Source organism: Rhinolophus ferrumequinum, chromosome 10 (assembly GCF_004115265.2).
Source record: "Rhinolophus ferrumequinum isolate MPI-CBG mRhiFer1 chromosome 10, mRhiFer1_v1.p, whole genome shotgun sequence".
NCBI lineage: Eukaryota > Metazoa > Chordata > Mammalia > Chiroptera > Rhinolophidae > Rhinolophus > Rhinolophus ferrumequinum.
Genome location: NC_046293.1, coordinates 19,840,967 through 19,862,609, shown reverse-complemented (window position 1 = coordinate 19,862,609; position 21,643 = coordinate 19,840,967). Strand labels below are relative to the sequence as shown.

The 21,643-nt window shown below is 37.3% G+C and overlaps 1 long non-coding RNA gene across 1 annotated transcript; it reads right to left on the bottom strand.

Annotated features, from left to right (window-relative positions):
- Positions 1-278: 278 nt before the first annotated feature.
- On the bottom strand, positions 279-21,561 carry LOC117028132 (uncharacterized). Its single transcript, XR_004424084.1, has 3 exons — positions 21,445-21,561; positions 17,941-18,070; positions 279-1,234 (listed from the first exon to the last, which is right to left on the bottom strand). It is a non-coding gene; the product is annotated as an uncharacterized LOC117028132 (long non-coding RNA).
- Positions 21,562-21,643: the final 82 nt, after the last annotated feature.

Genomic DNA, 21,643 nt, shown 5'->3' with positions numbered 1-21,643 from the left:
TAGGTTTCCTCCTGTTTGGCAATTAATGGATGCAGTTTTAAAAATATCTTGGGGGGATGGATTTTGCACAGGAGTCCACCATCCTCACAGAATGCTGGCATTTTGAATAAACCTGCTTTTCTTTCCAAAAAAATAAAAACTTTGAACTTATTTTAAAAAGAAAATTTTTTTGACCATGTCATTAACTAATAACAATATAGGTTTATTTTGTGTGTGTGTGTGTGTGATGAATTGCTGTCTTTTTTTAACATTATAGGTTTATTATTTAAGTATTGTTATTGTTCTTTATCTTATTGAGAGAAATCAGTAATTTTTTTTTACTACATTACCTTTTAATATTAATACATCTTAGATTCTTATTCTATACTTTTACATAAGGGTGCTAAAATTTTGAGAAAAATCTAATAGACATATCAATCAAAAGAATTCTGCAAACTCTTTCTGAAGTGACCCAGAGAACATCAAATGGTGTTCACTAGTCCCAGAACACAGAAATTCTGTGACTTTCTGGAATTACAGAAATAGCTAATGCAGCCATATGCTGAGGGGACTGATACAAAATGTTCAGGTTTTTTGACGTGTCTCATATCTTTGAATCATTTGTGTGAAAGAACTGTCTTAAACTCTTAGAAGAGACCCAGTTCAGGTTCAGTGTTTGATTGAGGTGGCATGTTCAGGGTGAGGACAAAAGCCCTACCACCCAATGGAGACTGTTTATGAGGATGTCCCTTTCACATGTGCTCTGCTGAGAGCAGCCTCCGGAAGAGAAGCACTAAGATGTGGACCCTGCTGTTGGCTGATGGCTGTAGCAGCCCTCTAATCCTTCCTTCAATGTCCAGGGTCAATGCCATCCTGGTCCCACCAGGTCTACAACATTATGAGGGAGAACCTCGCTGCGCTCTTTCCTCTCTAACATTTTGGCCACCACCTGGGATGAGCATCTATCTCTCTGCTCCTTGGCAGCTCAGAGCAACTTCGGGCAAGCTGCTGCTGCCTGGCGTCCTGCCTCACCATCAGCTCCCCACACAGGTATGTGCCCATGGCCTGATCCTCCTGAAGGAATCCTCACATTTCTGTACGCTTTTGTGTATGTGTGCTTAACAATGATTTCACAGCACCAATGTTGAACCTCTGTCCTGCTGAGGGAGGTGGTATGGCCTTTCAAGTCTTTGCAGAGTTCTGGGGTTCAGGGTCTTCTGCTCCAAGAGATGTTCCAGAAAGAAGACCAACTGATCTGGAAGAAGTTTCAAGAAATGTTTACTTCATTTTTAACGTACTTTTTTTTCTCTTCCACCTCAATACCAGCTCATCTGAAGGTAATGAAAGCCTTTAATGGGCCTGTATTTGAGGTTCCCATTGGGGTGTGGCCTGGAGCATGGAGTCCTCCCCAAGAAACTAGTAATGTTTAACCCTTGTAAGTCAAAACCAAATATTTGTCAGAGCTTGTTTGGAATAAACCAAAGCTGATGATGAAAATACAACTTGATCATATGCTTTTAGACTAGAATTCTATTGACTTTATTGTCCAGAATTGAACACATTGATCTTGTAATAGTAATTTGAAATTGCAAAGCAGTTTTATTTGTCCTAGTAACAAATTATAGTCTATCACATCTTGTGACTTGAGAGAAGAAATAAGTTGCCTATTGCTATGTGACCTCAAAATGCAGCAACTTAAAACAATCACTGCACTTTCTATGGGTCAAGGAAGTGATTTAGCGGCGTGGTTCTGACTCAAGATTTCATGGCTTTGTAATAAAACTCAGCCAGCGCTGCAGTGCCATCTGAAGCCGCAAGTGGGGCAAAATCTTCCAAGCTCACAGTAGTTGGCAGGCCTCAGTTCCTAATGGCTGTCGGCTGGAGACAGGTTACCTGGTGCCCTCATGACATGACAGCTGGCTTTCTCAGAGTAATGCAAGAAAGAAGGGGCACAGGATTGAAGCAGCATTTACACAACCTAATATTAGAAATGACATACCATCACCTTCGCCAGATTCCATTGGCCTTACAGGTCAACTCAAAATGGGGAAGGGAGTATACAGGTGAATACCAGGAGGCAGGGATGGTTGGGGCTCCTCTTGTAGTTTGGCTATCACAGCTATCTTAATCTGGGGGATTATACAGATACCGTAGTCCCCCTTTACCCACAGGGGATACGTTCCAAGACCCCAAGTGGAACCGCTCCTAATACTGAACCCTATGTATACTGCTTTTTCCTGTACATACTTGCCTATGATAAAGTTTAATTTGTAAATTAGGCACAGTAAGAGATGAACGATAAAATAGAACCATTAGAACAGTATACTGTAATAAAAGTTATGAGAATGTGGTCTCTGACAAGACTACTCACCCTTGCGTTGTGAGGTGATGCAGTGCCTACGTGATGCGAGTGATGTATAGGCATTGTGATGGCTACCTTGAACACAAGCACTGCAATATGGTGACAGTCAATCTGATAACTGAAGTGGCTACCAAGTGACTTACAGGTGTGGAGCGTGTACAGCGTGGATGCGCTGGACAAGGGGATGATTCACGTCACGTGGGAGTGTGGGACAGTGCAAGATGTCCTCATACTACTTAGAACAACGCACAATTTAAAACTCACAAATTGTTTATTTCTGGACTTTTAATATTTTCAGACTGGTTGACTGCAGGTAACCGAAACCACAGAAGGTGATACTGCAGATGAGGGGGCACGACTGGATTTAATTTGGTCGTGCTACATAGCATTGGGGACAATGTTAAGTATTGCTTTGGAATTCATGGACATTTCTGTAGAATTGATCTGTTCATTTCAAAAAATTGTATATGAAATATGAACGGATAGCAATAAAATTGGAGGTGTAGGTAGGTTTGAGTTACCTTTCAGAGATAAATTCAACAGACTTGATATGTCAGAGAAGGATAACTGAAAAATTACCTAGAGGTTTTTAACTTCATTGGCCTAGTGGAAGATGGTGCCAGTCACTGAAAGAATTTCAAAGGAAGACTAAATATGGGGGAAAGAAGATAAACTTTGGGTTTGAATACCTTGATATCCTTGTGAGAAATTCGGGCACCTAACACAATACTTGACATATATAGTTACACTGATACTATGACTAAATCCAAATGGACTTCCGTTGTTGGCTGTTCAGTTAACTCTGAATCTTAGTAGAGAAACTAGAAATAGTTGGGAGTCCATAGCAAATAGATACATTCCAAGTGATGGGAAGATGTAAGAATATCCAGATTTGAAAAAGGCCTAAGGATGAGTATCAGTACTTAAGGGATGGATAATGAAGGAAGACCAGGAGAATGCAGTGTCATTGAAGAGCATTTTAAGAGGAGTGGTCAGGGGCAGCCAGTTAGCTCCGTTGGTTAAGAGCGCGGTTCTCTTAACAACAATGATGCCTGTTCAATCCCCACATGGGCCACTGTGAGCTGCGCCCTCCACAACTAGACTGAAACAACTACTTGGCTTGGAGCTGCTGGGTCCTGAAGCAAAACACTTAAAAAAAAAATGTAGCCATAAAAAAAACCCCAAAAAATACTGAAGAATGGTCAAAGTTACATTGAGTAAAATGTGGGCAGGGAAGTAAGGTCTACTAAAGTTACAATCAGGTGACTTCGGTGAGAATTTTAGTGTTAATGACAGAAGTGTAAACAGCCGTAAGAGAATAGGGCAGCAACTTGGGAGTTGGCAGTACATCAAGGAAGGGTTTGTTTCTAAAACGAGAGACCATACAGCCAGCACACAGATCAATAACACAGTTCCCCCATAGACTCATCTTTCTTCTAGTTCTTTCCCTACCTAACATAACACCATGGATTCTGGGATTCCACCCCTCACCCCAATTTTGCTGCTGTATAAATAAAATCACATGATGTACTCGAGTGGTAGATTATTGTCATTGTTATAAGGTATTTTGTTGTGCGGATATAGCATAATTTATCCATTTAACTTATAATGGGCATTTAAGTAGCTTCAAGGTTTCGGCTATTACCACAAATGCTGCCACGTACATTTCTGTGTATGTTCTTTGGTGGGTGCATATAAAACTTATTTCGGTAATAAGGTTTGCATATGTGCCAGTTGCCTGTCTTTCATACTGATTTGTCGAAGTTCTTTGTATGTTCTGGATACTTTCTTAATGTATCAGATTCTAAGCAGGAGAGAGAAATGTGACACCAGTTATTTGTACAGAAATAATTTAAAGAATTATTAACCAGTCATAAAGCTACTGAGTAGGTAACTAAGAGTAACGAGAATTTTGACGTATTATGGACATAGCAGCAGCAGCAGCTACAACATCTAAGGTCGAGAAAACAGAGAGAAGAGGTTGGAATTATTAAAACTTAGAATCTTAGAGCAGGACCCTTTGGGGCTGAAACTCAGACCTCTGAAGAGAGGGGATGCTGCCAGCTGAAAGGGGAGGCGGGGCACAAAGACATCACCCTGGATTCAGCTACTGAGCAGTGAAAGAACTGCAGTCGCTACGGAGAAGAGGCATCACTGGGTGAAGATTCACAGGAAGGAGCATGTTGTCTTCTAGAAGCTTGATTTAGCTTGCACATTTAGGTTAATGAGCCACTGCAAGTTAATCTTTGTGCGTAGTGTGAGTGACGGGTCCAGGTTAATTTTTTTTCCCTATAGGAGTTATAATAATTCCAGCACTATTTTGGAAAAACTATCCTTTCCCTGCAGAATTGCATGGAACAAGTTGAGCAGTGATTCATATATTTCCGTTCTTTGAGAGTACAAGATTGGCCTGATGTTTTCCTTATATTTTTGATAAATTCATTAGTGAGTTTTCTTGGTGTGAAGTTTTAAAATATTTAATGTATTTAATAGATATAATACTGTTGTTTTTTTCTTGAGTTAGTTTTGGTAAGTTTCCTTGTACCAATTATTCTCTTAACTCCAAACACATACTTTTCCATAGTCTGCTTTGTGATGCTGAAGCTGGACCGCTGCAGCACATTCTGCTTTGCAGGCTGGTTCCCCGTTAAACTATGCCGATAGTGGATGCTACAGAAAGACTGAAAGAAAACATGAGAATATCTTCCTTACCTTAGAGTTGGCAAACACTTCTTAAAATAAGATCCCCAAAGTACTAACCAATTGATAAATTGGATTTCATACTAAGAAGTGTGAATCAAAAGACATTGTTAAGAAATAAAGAATTGGCAGAAGATACTCCCAATACATAATATATCTGACAAAGGACTTAATTAGAATGTTTAAAAAGTCTCATTAATTAAGAAGAAAAAGACAACCCAAATAAAAACTAACAAAAACTTGAAAAATCCCTTCACAAAAGGGAATATCCAAAAAAACACTTGAGAATGTGGCTAGAGACTGACATCAAGCTTGAGAAAGCTCATGGAGGCTGTGATCGAGTGGTTAAGGCGTTGCACTCGAAAGCTAATGGAGCAACGGACACTGCTTACAAAATTACTTTGGAATACTATTTGGCAGTACAGTAGTCCCCCACCCCTTATCCGTGGTTTCACTTTCCGCAGTTTCAGTTACCCATGGTCAACCCAGTAAGAAAATAGTAACTGGAAAATTCCAGAAATAAACAACTCATAATTTTTCAATTGCATGATGTTCTTGGTTGCCTGATGAAATCTTGCACCGTCCTGCTCCGTCCCACCCAGGACAGGACTCATCCCTCTGCGTCTCCACACTGTATGTGCGCCCCGCCCGTTAGTCACACTTAGCCATCTCAGTTATCAGATCCTCTGTGGCAGTATCGCAGTGCTTGGACTCCAGCCATCCTTATTTTACTTACCGTCTCATTCACCTCACTTCATCTCATCACACAGGCATTTCATCATCACATCATCACAAGAAGAGGGTGAGGACAGCACAATAAGATGTTTTGAGAGAGACCATATTCACATAACTTTTACTACAGCATATTATTACAATTGTTCTATTTTATCAGTTATTGTTAATCTCTTACTGTGCCTAATTTATAAATTAAACTTTATCATAGGTATGTACGTATAGGAAAAAACAGTACATATAGGGTTCAGTACTATCTGTGGTTCCAGGCACACACTGGGGGTCTTGGAACGCATCCCCTGCAGATAAGACTACTGTACCTACTAATGCTAATCCTCCCAACCCAGCAATTCCACTCAGTTGTATATTCAAGAGGCATGAAAACATATCCACAAAAAAAGACTAGTTAGTAAGTGCTCCTAACAGTTTTTATTAATTATATTCCCATTGGAAATCGTTCGCATGTCCATCAACAGGAGAATAAACTGTAGAATACTCTTATAATGGAACACTACACGATGTAAGCAATCTACAGCTACATGTAACAACATGGATAAACAAGCCTGGGACAAAAGTATTTAATGTATGATTCCATTCAGAATTCCTAAAGTAGCAAAACAGGCAAAGATATTCTATGGTGATAGAAGTCAGAATAGTGCCCACCTCGGCGAAGGATGGATATTAGCTGAACCTGAGTGATTCTTTCAGGGTGACAGAATGTTCTGTATCTTGATCTAGGTGGTGGACAACATGGATATATACGTATGTAAACATTCATCAATCTATATACTTCAGATTTGGTTCACTTTACTTTGAACCTCAACAAGTAAAAACATTTCTTATTAAAGAGATTGAGAAACTTAATTTAACACTAATGTAGCTTTTCATCTATTTATTGGTCATTTTCATTCATTGCCCATTTGTATTTTTGCCTGTCTTTGGTAATTGGGCAGGTTGGTCCTTATTGAAAGGTCTGATCTTTTTAATATTTTATGTTATGCCTACATTTCAGGTTTTTCCTAGCTTCTTTCAATTGGTTTATAGTATCTTTCGTAACACATAAGTTGTCTATTATTAGTGAGAAACCATTGCTTTTCACATCTGCTGCTGGCCCTGACAACAACTGGTAACAGATTTGTCCTCCCATTGTAAACAGCTAGAAAACTAAGCAAAATATATGAAACATTTTTTTCAGACATTAGATAACAGTACATGTCTGTGACCCCTGACAAAGGGAAACAAAGTGAACCGTACAATTGCCCTTTTTTCCTACAGTGCTTTCCAGCTGGTGACAAAAGCAGAGTGAACCCAAAGCGGAGCAGTGGTCTCTGGTTAGTTGAGGACACAGAGATCAAAGTTCAAAGATTCTGAGGCAGTTAGAATTTGTGGGGAAGAGTAACAGAGAAGGGAATTATGCAGTAATTTTTTCAAAATGGCTATAACATTTACAGTCCTATCAGAAAGTACTGCCGTTAGTATTGACAGTCTAATTATGGCTATTATCGTAGGTGTATAGCAACATCTCATTGTGGTTTTAATTTGTATTCTCCCAGATGATGAGTGATGTCGAACATCCTTTCATGTTCATGGGCATTTGTAGATTGTCTTTTGTGAACCGTTTGCTTAAATCTTTTGCTGATTTGGGGAGTTATTTGTCTTCTTATGGAGTTGTAACAGTTCTTTATATAGTCTGGATCATCACTATGTGGTTTTAAGCAACTAGGTTTTATATAAAAATTGGTAACTGAGGTAACAACTATAGAACACCTTATACGACAAAGACAATGCATATTATTGTTGTTTGAATTTGCTATTGCTACCATAACAAATTACCATTAATTTAGCAACTTAAAACAATACCCATGTATTGTTTCACAGTTTCTGTGAGCCAGAAGTACAGTGTGATCTAGCCACGTTCTCCGCTTAGGGCCTCACACAAGGATTCAGCAGGGTTGTATGTTTTTACTGGAGGCTTGGGGGAAGAAGCTGCATCTAAACTCATTTGGGGTTGTGGCAGAATTCAATTCCTTCTCATGCTTTACACCTGTCCCCCCTCCATCTTCAAGCCAGCAAGGTAAGCCAAGTCCTTCTCACGTTTTGAATGTCTGCCTTCCTCTTCTGCCTGCCTTTTCTGCTTGTAAAAGCTCAAGTGATTATTGTGGGCCGATCTGGATAATTCAGGATAATCTATTTTAATCATTACATCTGCAAGATCCCCTTATCACGTAATGTAACATATCCACCCATGAGCATCAGCAGAGGAAGGTCATGGGAGTCCGAATTCTGCTTACCACACACATTCTTTTCAACTGGAGCTGGAACATTAATCAAAATTGACCACATGCTGGGCCATAAAGCAAGACCTCCAAATTTTAAAAGATTGAAATATTTTATAGTATATTCTTTGACCACATGCAATGGAGCTAGAAATCAATAAAGACTGATATCATGAAAATCTTCAACTGCTTGGAAATTAAACAATGCACTTTCAAACAACTTATGAATCAAAGAAGGAATTACAACAGAAATTAAAAAAATATTCCGACCTGAATGATAATAAAGATACAATCTATGAAAAACCTGTGAGGCATAATCAGTGATTAGAGCAAACATCCTACTGAGTGGCAAAATTTTGAAAGCTTTCCGTTTGAAATTAAGAGTAAGACAAGGATGTCCACCACCACCAGTTTTATTCAACATTGTACTGGAGTTTTTAAATAACAATAAGTCAGGAAAAATAAATAAAAGTCTAGAAAGAAAGAAATAAAACTCATTGTTTACATATGACATGATTATATATGTAGAAAATACAAAAGAATCTACAAATGAACTATTAGAATTAATAGATTTATTTAGCAAAGTCTCTGAATGTAAGGTTATCACACTAAAATTAGTTGTGTTGCTGTTTATCAGCAATAAACAAACAGAAAATGAAATTCTGAAAAAAATACCACTTACAATATCAAAAACATCACAAATGTATCACTGCATGAATTATATAAATGTCTAACTACTAGGCTGCACACTTGAAACTAATAAAAGTAACACTGAATGTCAACTATAACTGAAAAATAAATTTAAAAAACAGTATCACAAATGAGAAACTAAATCTAACAAATAATGTCAAAGACCTTTTACTGGAAACCACTAATTTTGAAAAAAAAAAAATCCAAATAAATAACATGTTCATAGATTGGAAGAGTTAATATAAAGATGTTAATTTTTTTCCAGTTCACTGTAATCCCAATCAAAATCACAGCAGTGTTTTGGTATAAAAATTGACACAATTTTTTTTTTTTTTTTTTTTATTAAGGAGGGCGCAGCTCACAGTGGCCCATGCGGGGATTGAACCGGCAACCGTGGTGTTATCAGCACGACACTCTAACCAACTGATGTTATCAGCACCACACTCTAACCGGCTACCCCACAAAATTTTGATTTAGCCGATTCCAAAATTTAGATGGCAATGCAAAAAGCCAAGAATAGACAATCTTAAAGAAGAACAACGCTGAACAATCACACTGCTGGATAACATGACTTATTATAAAGCTGTGGAAATTTAAACTGCAGTTTTGTGCCAACCATAGACAAACAGGCCATTGGAACAGAACAGAGTCACCTGATAAATGACAGAGATGATATTGCTGTGCAATGGGGAAAGGATGGTTTTTTTATTATGTGTCAAGTGGATAGCCTTAAGGAAAAACATTAAACTTGATCCCAACCTCAGAATCATCTAAAAATTCCAGGTGGATTGTCCTCTAAATGAAATAGATAAAGCTATAAAGATTTCTCAAGAAAGTATAGGAAAAGAATATCTTTATAAACTTTGAGGAGATAAAGCTTTTTAAAAAAGGATGCAAAAAGTGTTAACTATAAACAAAATAATTCATAAATTGGACTCTAGTAAAATTAAGAACTTCTGTTCACCAAAAGACACCATTAAGAGAGTGGAAAGGAAAGCCAAAGAATGGGAGAAGATATTTGCTATACATGTGTCTGGCAAAGGGCTCATATCCAGAATATATAAAGAATTTCTAAAAATTGATCTTAAGGAAAAAAAAAGGCATACAACCAAAAGAACAATGGGTGAGAGACTTAGGCATTTCACAAAACAGGACACTCAAATGTCCTATAAGTAAATAGGGAAATGGTCAGCTTCATTAATTAGTAGGGAAAGTACAAATTAAAGCCAGAATGCCATACTACTTCACAGAGAAGGGCTAAAAGGAAAAAACAGAATACCTAGGTTTCGTGAAGCTAAGAGGCAAGTGAACCTTCTCCTGCGTGGAAGTTTAAAGTGGGAACTACCTGGAACAAGTCTCCACTAAAATAGAAGATCTTGTAGTCTGTAACTCAGCAGTTGCATTTGTAGGTACATACCCAGCTGAATGTGTTCACATGCTCACCAAAAACATACATAACAATATCTGTAGCAGCACTACTCATAATATCCCAAACCTGGAAACAACTCAAATGTACGTCTATGGTAAACGGACGATAAATCGTGGTACCGCATACAGCGAAATGTTACAGAGCAATGAAAATGAAAAATCTATACAGTCTTTGTTCTAGTTACAAATACTGTACAAAATTTTCAAGCTTTATCTGGTTTTGTGAATTATTTTTATTGTGCTCCAAAAATCAAGGGCTCTTATAATCCTGAGTCTTTTTAACCATGTTGTTCCTTATAACTTCAACTATGTAATAATCTTAAAAGATGCAGAAAAAACATTCAATAAAATTCAACATCCATTCATTATTAATAAAAATTCAGCTCTGCAATATGGCAATAGAAGGGAAGGTCCTTAATTGATAAAGGTTAACTATCAAAAACCCAGTGATATACTTTATAGTAAAACAATATGAACTAAATAGTTCCTAAGTAGTTATTTTAGGAACTAAATGAGAATGCTTATTATCATTAATAGTTGTTCATCTCTAGGAAGTAGGTTAAATCTTCATTTTGCAGGCGAGGACACTAAAGCCCAAACAGATTAAGTAATTCTCATGGGGCCATACAGCTAGTAATAGAGGCTGAAATTTTGAATCCAGATCTGATGCAAGGGCATTCTTACTTGGGAATATAAGGTGTATTCCTACTGTGATAATGACAAAGAAATGTCAAACCAGGCACAACAAAGTAACTCCAGACATTTAGACTCTACTCCTTAGTTAAGGGAGCATTTGATCCCTTAACTAAGAGGGCTGCCATCATCAGATACCAGAGCAAGCCAAATTTTTTCTTTGATTTAAGGGGCCAGAAGGACTTCAAGTGAGCTTTGTTTATTTAATTGGATTGGAGACACAATACTAAGGTGTTTTTTTTTTTCAGGTATCATAGTAGCAGTGACACTTTTCCTAAGATTATTCCAAATAGATATAACAGAAAAAAGTTATATGGCTTTATCAGTAAATGTTCACTCATGGATTGTTTTATTTTTGTAAATGAGTCACTTTGAAGCTATTTGGGCACTTTTACCACACTAACGAGAATGTTTGTTAGCAACGCCAAGGCATATACCTATTATTGTTTGTTACTCCTTTATTAGTCAAGAATATCTCGATATTTTCACTCAGGTGATTTCTAACTTCCCAAAATTCCACAAACAGAATATTTTTATGTACAAAGGTTTTTTCTATAACATTTTCATACTATAATAGCTTGTGTTAGGCAACTTTGAATTGAAGAGTTAATAATTTAAAAATTTACAGATAATTCAAACTTTCTCAAATTTTCTCATCAAAAACTGAAAATTTTACACTATATTTTTAAAGCAACCAAACATAACTATTTTTAGACTGCAGCGTCTACTGCTGTAGTAAATTCTAATCAAGCTTAAACATGTACAGTGAGAACCCCAAGTAATACCACATTTTATACTGTAATCTAAAAAAATCATAATAAGGATTAATAAGCAGACTTTGATTGGGCTGTTTACTTCAGGACTATAAAAGTAGTGACTAGTCACAAGGTCACAAGCTACTATCTCAGAAATAATATCCCAGAGTCTGAACAATTTTACAAAAAGGGTACACTAGATGTCGCTGTGGAACTCACTGTAGTTTGTAATATATCCTACTACCAGAGCTTTACCAAATAGTCTGTCACTTGTAACACTTCAAATGTCGAGTTGCTGTCATTGCATGCTGATCGAAAATGCTATGAGACTTCATTCATTACATTCATATAATTACACTAAAATGAGCATAAAGGTAAAGTAACAGAAAATCAGCTAATAGGAAACAAGCAGCCTTAATTTTGGCTTATAATTTCCAATATAATTTGATTGTCAAGGTTTTAAAATCAGTTTAGAATAATTTAGAAATTGAATTTGTATGTACATCAAATCCATCAAGTAGGCATTCCAATGTTCTGTCTATAGGTAGTATTTCAGAATCTAAATTTATCAACATAATAGATTGCTTTGAAACAGAGTTTCTATAATAGCTGTGCTGGTTGTTCACTGATTGTTTCTCGGCTCCAAGCCTACCCATCTATACTCTTTGAAATGAGACAATAAGAGACAATGTATTGAAGATAATGGACACCAGTACAGCATAGGGAATATAGTCAATGGTATTGTAATAGCTATGTATGGTGTCAGATGGATAGTAGACTTGGTGGGGTTATCACTTTGTGAGGGGTGTAAATGTCTATCAGTATGTTGTTTTGTACACCTGAAACTAATAATTAAAAAAAAGATAATGAACTCCAGTATTATCTCTGTCAGAGAAGGGAGTTACAAATATGGAAAATAAAAAAGGCTGGACTGAATTCTGTGGTATTTTGATTCAGAATTGGAGGTATAAGTGTGAACTCATGGTTTTTAAAAGATAGATAGATGACAGATAGATAGATAGATAGATAGATACCATGTTTCCCCGAAAATAAGACCTAGCCGAACCATCAGCTCCTTAATGCGTCATTTGGGGCAAAAATTAATATAAGACCCGGTCTTATAGTAAAATAAGACCGGGTCTTATATAATATAATGTAATGTAATATAATATAATACCAGATATAATATAATATAATATAATATAATATAATATAATATAATATAATACTGGGTCTTATATTAATTTTTGCCCCAAATGACACATTAAGGAGCTGATGGTCCGGCTAGGTCTCATTTTCAGGGAAACACGGTAAATAGATAGATGGGGAGGGAGGGTGAGAGGGAAAGAGAGAGGGAGAGAGGAAGGAAGGAAGGAAAGAAGGAAGAAAAAGAAGGGAGACATGAGTATTTAGGGGTGTATGTATATACACTGAGAAAGCCTAGTACAATAATACCCTAGAGCAATACGCATATTTTGCTCCCAGATCTTTGTTTCTAAATGCTCTTCTCCTCTAAACAGTACCATAGTTCTTTGGAGAAATGGCTGATTCCAGGGCTGGGGTAGAAAAAGCATAAGGTGAGCCTGGAACATCTTGCTATAACAGAAAGTAAGAAAGTGTTCAAAAAATGAGGGGGACTTGTCAAAAGAACACAGGATCAGCTTACAGGGGTTTCCACTGGCCAAATCTGGGACAATGTAACCATCAGAATAAATGTTAGTACTATATTATAACTCATGGAATAAAATAGAAATGCATTAGTTCATACTGATATAAATAGATGTAGAATGAACTAAATAAATGACAAAGGAAAGTGCTTCCCTTACAGTAGAATACTAATAAATGTAGGACTGATGGAGTTAAAAAACCACCATTTGGCAATTATCACAATAATTGATTTGGGCAACAACCATTGATAGATGTGAAAATTAGTGGGTGAAAGTTTGTTGAAGAACAGAATACTTACGTAGTTTCAAAGGATCTCCCCACAAGTTACTTATTAATTAGAGATAAAAATAGTAACTTTACAATGCAGAAACCTGGCAAACCACACCCTGATAAAGCGATCAAAGCTCACCTCACCAGTAAGAGGACAAATCAACATCACATGCTTTCTGATATGACACTCCAAAAAGAACAAAGAATCACTTCTATAATATTCCTACCCTAAATGTTTACTATAAATCTAATCATGAGAAAACATCAGACAAATCCAAATTGAGTAACATTTTCCAATATAATGGTCTTGTACTCTTCAAAAATGCCAAGGTCATGAATGACAAAGAAAGACAGAAGAACTGTTCCAGACAGAAGAAGCTTAAAAAGACATGAAAATTAAATGCAATGTGCTCTGGACTAGAAGAAAAGGTATTTTTGATTTGTTTTTTGTTATAAATGACATTATTGGGAAACTTGGATAGGATCTATGAATTGGATGGTAGTACTGTATCAGTGTTCATATCCTGATTTTGATGGTTGTGCTCTTTTAGGAAAAATATCCCTGAAATATTTAGGAGTAACAAGGAACCACGTATGTTCAGAAAAAAATATGTGTATCCGTATATATGTATATGTAATCTATATGGCCATACATATTAAGTGTATCATATATGTGTGTATCTTTCTATACATGTGTGTATAAAAATTAATGCAAGAGACAGAATAATAAAGCACATGTGGCAAAATGTCAACAATCAGGAACCTGAGTGAAGGGTATATATAAGTTCTTTGCACTATTCTTGCATCTCTTCTGTAAATTTAAAATTCAATTTTTTAAAAAAAGTAAACAAGTAAACCCAGAAAATATGAAAAATAAAATATTGAAAAATTTTTCAGAAAGAATGAAAGCTGATATCCATGGGACTAAAGCAGATTCCTGAGAAGATAATGTAAAAGAAAATAGGCCAAAGACAAAACTTCCGAAATATTCACAGTACCCTAAACTAGGTGTCCAATAGATTTTAAGTAATTTAAAAATAGATAGCCTAGCCTAACTTAGCTTTTATATAGTTTTTTAAAAATTACTATACTACGATACTTCTATTTTTCTCATATATATTTATATATTTTAACAATCATGCCACATTAGACATTTTAACAGTCGAGACATGCCTATGATCTTTTTCAAATACCCTGAATCCATTGTGTTAATGCAATATCTCAAAAATTTCAACAATTTTTAAAAATATGTGATGTTCCTTTGCCTTGTTCTTATTTTTTTGCAATAATATTTCTTAGAGTGAATGGTGTTCCAAAAACTTTTAAGTTGTCTAGATTACTATTACACAGAGCAGTTTCAATATATATATTGGTAAATGGGCAAGAAAGAAGGAAGGATGCTTAGATACCTTCTGAAAGATTGGACCTAATTGGGAGACTATTTTAGAAAAACAATGACTACAAGTGGCCAACAGGACTAGGGCAGGGCAAAATAAGGTAGAAGAGTTCTTAATGTTTATGACTGAAACTTGTCTACATAACTCAGAAGATTCATTTATGTAATGAAAATTATGAAAATAAGAATACATAAAGACATTCAGGCTGGGTACAATTTGTTTGAAAAGACAGTAGTAATATTGGAACAAATTATACTGTTCAGGTACAAGAACACAGTGTAAAAAGAACCCTGGACTCCACCAATGCATGAAGAATGCAGAGCAACTTAGTTCTACCATGTTTCCCCAAAAATAAGACCTAACTGGAAAATAAGCCCTAGCATGATTTTTCAGGATGCTCGTAATATAAAATAAGCCCTAATGCGTCTTTTGGAGCAAAAATTAATACAAGACCCGGTCTTATTTTTGAGGAAATATGGTAGGGCTTATTTTATATTACGAGCACCCTGAAAAAATCATGCTAGGGCTTATTTTCTGGTAAAGTCTTATTTTCGGGGAAACACAGTAAGAGTAATTACATTTCCATTTACACAGACTTCAGGTATTTAATCATATTAAAAAAAATTAAAAATTGCTTCCTAAGCGTCAGTCATACCACTTAAACAATGAAGTGAATAATACTGTTCATTTAATTTAGACATCTAGTAGTCTGATTAAACACCCAGAAACAAGTTATTCTGATCCATAAACTGCCCTGGGTAAGTAAACTAGATGGTTGACAAAACTCTAATTTTTATTTTCTCCGACTTACAATTTAAATAAGAGATGATTTAAGTATTTTTTAAAGTTGACGTTCTTTAAATCAAAAGAAAAATACTGTTTCTTTTCCACAATTTTTCAAAGTGGCACAAATTGTAGAAAATTTAAGTAATTGCTAGGGTTATGTAGGTTACCTGTAATTGTGTAACAGCAATAGTTAATTTCTCTCAGAATAAAGTCAGTCAGTTAATTCCACTAATATTTGAAGTTATTGCTCTCTAAAGAAAATGTTTGATTCCCTTAAGCTATTCTTTCCAAACTGACTAATCTCCAAGTTTAAAGGTATAATAACATTTTTTTCCTGAAGTTTCATTAAAATTTTTGCAAATTTTAATTTCATTTAGGGCTGACTGCAATTGCCCTAAGTTGTGCTCATTTGTGAGCAGGCCCCTTAGTATCTACAGCAAAAAATATCGTAAGTGGGATAAGGTATGACTTACAACAAAACTAAAAAACATTTCAGTTCATAATGACCTAGGGCATAAACAAAGAGAAACTTAGGTATTGGGTATACTCTGTCCCATGTCTCTAAGGATGAACGGAACTATTTCTACTCCTTTTAGTAAAATGTAATGACTTTATTTTATATTCATTATTTTTCATATTTGCTGTTCTTCAGGTGTACATATTTCTCCCTAAAATCTCCTTTATGTTACCAAGCCTGTGGCTGTGTCCATTTTTAAGCAGCTGGTAGTCCCGTCTCCTTTTATACTTCTCTTACTTAAGAAGTTACCCGGTTTTGTACAGTGTACACCACAGCCTAGCTCCTTGCTCTTGCACGTGATCAAACCAGATCAGCAGAGATCCTTTCTAGTAACTAAGCACTTTGTATCCATGGCAAACCAGGTAATTCAGGATATCTCAGTTTACAGATGGGAAACTAGTGTCAGGCTCATTCCACAGGCTCGTGTTTACCTTTGGGTTCCTTATAGCATAGATTACTAAACCTGGCTGTTTATAAGAATCAACTGGGGATCTTTAAAAAAATGGCAGATTGCAGGACTCCTCATCAGACTTAGTAAGTAGAATCTTTTCAGGCCTGAGAACATCTGTGTCCAAAAAAACTCCCCAGGTTCTTCAATGAGAAACCAGATTTGGGATGCTCTGACTTGTGATGGACAGGCCTCATATAAAGCTGTTCAGGTGATGACTATAGCCAATGAGTGACTAAAGTTGCCACGTGTCTGCATGATTATAGCCAATGAGTGACTAAAGTTGCCACGTGTCTGCACCTTCTATGTGGACTATTTTAGGGTCTGCCATATCTAGATATGTCTCTCCTCTCTGGGCCAAACCAGATTTTATATGTTTAATTTCAGAAAGAAGGCAATTTCAAAATGTCAAGAGATAAAAACTGGCTAAAATAATTCAACTGCTTTTAATTTCCTATAAAATACAATGTCCCTGAATATTCATGTATAACTTTCCCAGTTTTCAACCCCCTGAACAAAGGTGGGTGACTTCAAGAGTCTGAACGTGAGCCTCAGAGCTGGGTCTGCCCTCTTGGGGTACACTTTGGTAAAGGGGTCACCCCTAACCTTACAGTCAAGGTACTCTAGGCCCAACCTATGATACCCTTTCAAAGAAGAATGGGGATAGTTTGACCTTTTAAAACTTTCCAGAATGAAAATTATGTCCCCATGATGAAGTCTATTTTTATCTTATTTCAGATACAAAGAGACAAATTTCTCTCTATTGTATTTATAGACATACAAAAAAATAATAAAAAATAAAAATACAAACAGGATTTCTAATAAAAAACAACTAAGTGGATGTTATTCTTTTTTTCTTCAGGGAAGATATGAAAAAGAATTTTAGTCTCCTTTGCATAATTTATTATATCCCTCTATTCCATGGGTGCTAGGAATTATTTAAGGATTTTCTTGTGAATCCCCATGAAAGGGATGATCCTCCAATCTAAGCATAAACTTGACCTCTAGCTCTAAGTTTACAAATGCCTGTTGGAAAGTTCCAGTTGAATGTCCTGTCTTTCTAGCATCTCAGATTCTGTTTATCTCCCAAATATGGTTCTGGGTTAGGATTGGCCACGGGGGAACTTAGTACAAGACTTCAAAGGCAGAAGTGAAGCCGCAGTCATCACACTCTGAAGGTCAGTATAGGACAAGAGGCTATGGCAGCTCATACACATTGTTGCTAGTCTGCTGGCTCACCTTGGAGTGGGGCAGTGGCCAGGTGTGGAACTCTTTCACAACTTCTGGACCTTCTTCTTCAGTTTCTGTGAGTCCTGGGCCAGATGAATGCACTGCACCATGGTTCCTATAAGCACTTGCACCATCAACGCTGTAGGTAGCAAGAGACAGATGCACGAGCTTAGTTAATCTTTAGGGAATCCAGTTTGTCATTGTGGGTGCCATTTTGTCCCTGTTCACCCCCACTTCATGCCCAGCTCTCCTATTGATTTACACCAATTTCAGGTCCAACCCAGACACAGAGGCAATTTTTTTCTCCAGCTCTCACAATTTCATTAGGCCTAAACCCTAAAATAAATATTTTATTCCATATGACTCATACTAGTTTTGCTTCTCTGGTCAAACTCTGATACAGACAGGATATTGGAAGTATTTCCAGGAGAATCAAACATTAATAATAGGTTCTCTGAATTTGGGTTATCTGATCTGATTGGATTTAAAAGCACTGATTACCAGTTGTCAATAATAAAGGTGATCCTGGTTGTCCATGGCATGCATTAACAAAAAATGATCACTTGTGGATACCTGTAATCTAATGGGTGTCAGAAGGCAAGGTTTTGGGGGAACAAGTAGATACTTTCATAAAATATTTAAGCGGAAATAAGGAATACAGTGGAGTTAGTTGGTTTCTCTTAATTATGTTTGATAACTGGGGGAAAGGAATTGATGAGCTTAGGGCTTTAAAGTCTCAGTTGAAAGTGATGTAAACGACCATAAAGTTTGTATGACTGCCTTCCTATATCTGCAAGTCTGTAATTTCTAAAAACCAAACTCAAAATCTAACCTTGAATTACACTGCAATTGAATTCCAAATTTTTCAGGTTTTATGTTAAAGTTAGGGCTTTTTTTTGAGCAGCAGTGAGACTCTCAACGGAATGGGAATATATGGGCAGATCGGAGGACACTGGGATCGTGAACCCCTAAGTTCTGCTGAGCCTCCTTTGCCAGTAGAAATATCCCTTCCTCCTTTGCCAAAGAAGCCTAGTTTCTCCTTACCTGTAAAATCTGTAATGGCCTCCTTGAATTAATTGCCTTGCAGGGTCTGCTGATCCCCAAGACCAATTGCCAACACCTCCCACTGCTTCTAGAATCCATTGCAGGGGATCCTAGAAGGTAAGATTCTCTCCTTGACCAAACACTAGTTCGGCTCCTCTGAGCTCCTTGTCTACCAGACCTGTCCACGGGCATGTCTTTGAAGGGCCCAGTGTAACAAGAATTCTGCCAAGTCAGTTAAGCCAGAATCCCCCAACCTTGATATCTGATCAAATTCCTCATCCCCCAAGTGATATCTGATTTCCTCGGCCTGCCTGCATCAAGAATCCTGTTAGGACAATTTAGCAAGAATTACCCTACTCTCTTAGGAACATCCCATCCGCTGATCCCCTCACCAAATCTGCTCCTTGGCTAAATATCCCCTCTTGTAGAAATTGTCTTACAGAGTTCTTACAAACTTTTCAAGATAGGTATTATGCCCATCTAGTTCCAGCTATAAAATCTGCATGACCCAATGCAAAAGGAAAAATGCAGGGTGTGGGGACAGAGTCCCAGAGAACAGTTTCCAGGCTCTCGGCCTCATGTGAAAAGGTGCTGGCTCAGTTATTAGACGGCCATCAGCTGTAATCAGATGGCCATCCGCTGGGGCTGGATGGCCATCAGATGTAACCAGTTAGTCATTAGCCACTAATATAACTGCCGTGGCTGGACTAGGGGGTTGGTTGGTTGGCAGAGAAGCGGATTGGGGCTCCTGCTTCCTGTGTCTCCAACCCAGCTGCCGGTGAGAATATAGTGGTATGACTCCCCTATCCATCGATCTGTGGGTGTTCCTTTTTGGCCTCACCATATCCTGCGTTCTTGTGCGGGGAGCGGGAGCTGAGACCCTGCATGACACAGGGTCTCTTTGTTCGTTAAAGAGAAAATCACAAGCCCAAAATGGTGTCACTCATGCTAAAAGCCCGTGATACCAAACATAGATTTAATGCCTGATCTAATTGCAGTTTCAGCCTCTCCCAGAAATGTAATCTCAACCAGTCTGGAATTTTCTGGTCAAGCAACAGTAAGGTAATCTGTTACATGGGTCCTCTCCACTCCCTGCCCTCACCCAAAGAAGAGAGAATCTGCATTATAAAAACTCTTGCCTTTCCTTTTTCCCCAAAAGAAGACATCCTGGTTAAAAAATAATTCTTTTCTTTTGTTAATAGCTCACTTGCCCACACTTCTTCCTATACAACTTTTCGATTTTGTACAACCTCTTAGAGCACCCTTCTAATCGCTAGCTGGGATGCTGCTGAATTCATGAATTGTTTATTAAGGCCAATAAGATCTTCAAATTTACTTGGTTGAATTTTAACATATTTATAAATTATTATTTCGAAATGGTTACAGCATAGCATTAAATCAAGCGCAGGTGCTGTGTGACTGTACAGGTGGCAAGCCTGTGAGGCTGGCACTGCTTCTATCTTACATTTAAGAAACAGGTTCATAGAAATTCAAGTAAATTCCCAAGGTTACTTTATCAAGAGCTGGGAAAATGTCAGAGCCAGAATTCCAACAGAGGTGTAGAACGAACACAAAGAGTCTGCAGGCTTTGACTAGAAATAAGTGATAAAGATTTATTCAAGAGGCTCAAGAGTTTGCAAACTGGGAGTTTTGCTAGGCAAAACCTCCTAAGTGTAGAAGAAGAAGAGTACTTTCAGTAAAATGCACATTCTTGAGAATTATCAGTCCTGCATTCTTAGCTCTAGGATTGGTCCAGGCAGGTTATCAGTCAAATATCAGGCAGTCCGAATGTTGGATGTCAAGTGGATCGCAGGTCCTGGATACCTGAATCCCTCAGGGTATAATCAGAAGTCTGGTATATGACCAGATACATGTATCTGAACACAGGATTGGGAAGCTCAAAAGTTTAAGTTCCCAAGCTAGTTAGAACAGAATTGAATCAGTTCCTCATGCCTCAACCTTCATAATGTTAATTTTAGCAGATTGGTTAAAAAGACTCCATATTATATATTCCCTATCTTCACTCTTTTCTCTGAAGTATGACCCCTACTAAACTCTCCCTAATTAAAGTAGTCCCTTCCCTGCTTAACTGACTCCAACGAAGATTTTCTAAATTTATTAAACACGAAACATCTGCTGCCAATCATTTTCACTCTAGTTCATCTCTGGACCCCCAGGGGTAAAAAAGCATTTATTGAATGTTTTAATGTTATATAAACTATTGTAAGGAAGCAGCAAGTTGTCTAAACAGTTCTTGCTGCACATTTCCGTTCAAAATACTCTGCTGAAGTCTGATGAAAAATGCAGACATACCTACGTGTAATATGAATGGATGGAACTAAAAAATAATGTACCATAATGGCATGAGTTGAGACACATAATAGTGCAGTGACGTTCTAACCGCAACACCGAAATAATAACATAAAGCATTCGGTTTTTTTAAAAAACGATTACTACACTGGGACTCACTTAAAGGTAAAGAACCGAAGCCCTGGCGTCAAGGTGAGATTCTTCAAGGTGAAGGGACAAAAAGCGGAGGTCACGAGTATATCACCCACACCACTCAAAAACTCTGCCCACAATGCGCGCTTGCGCAGGACGAATCCTCTTGCGCAGAAGCCGGGCCGGAAGGGCTGGGGCGGAGGGGGCGGGGATAGCGTTGCTAGGA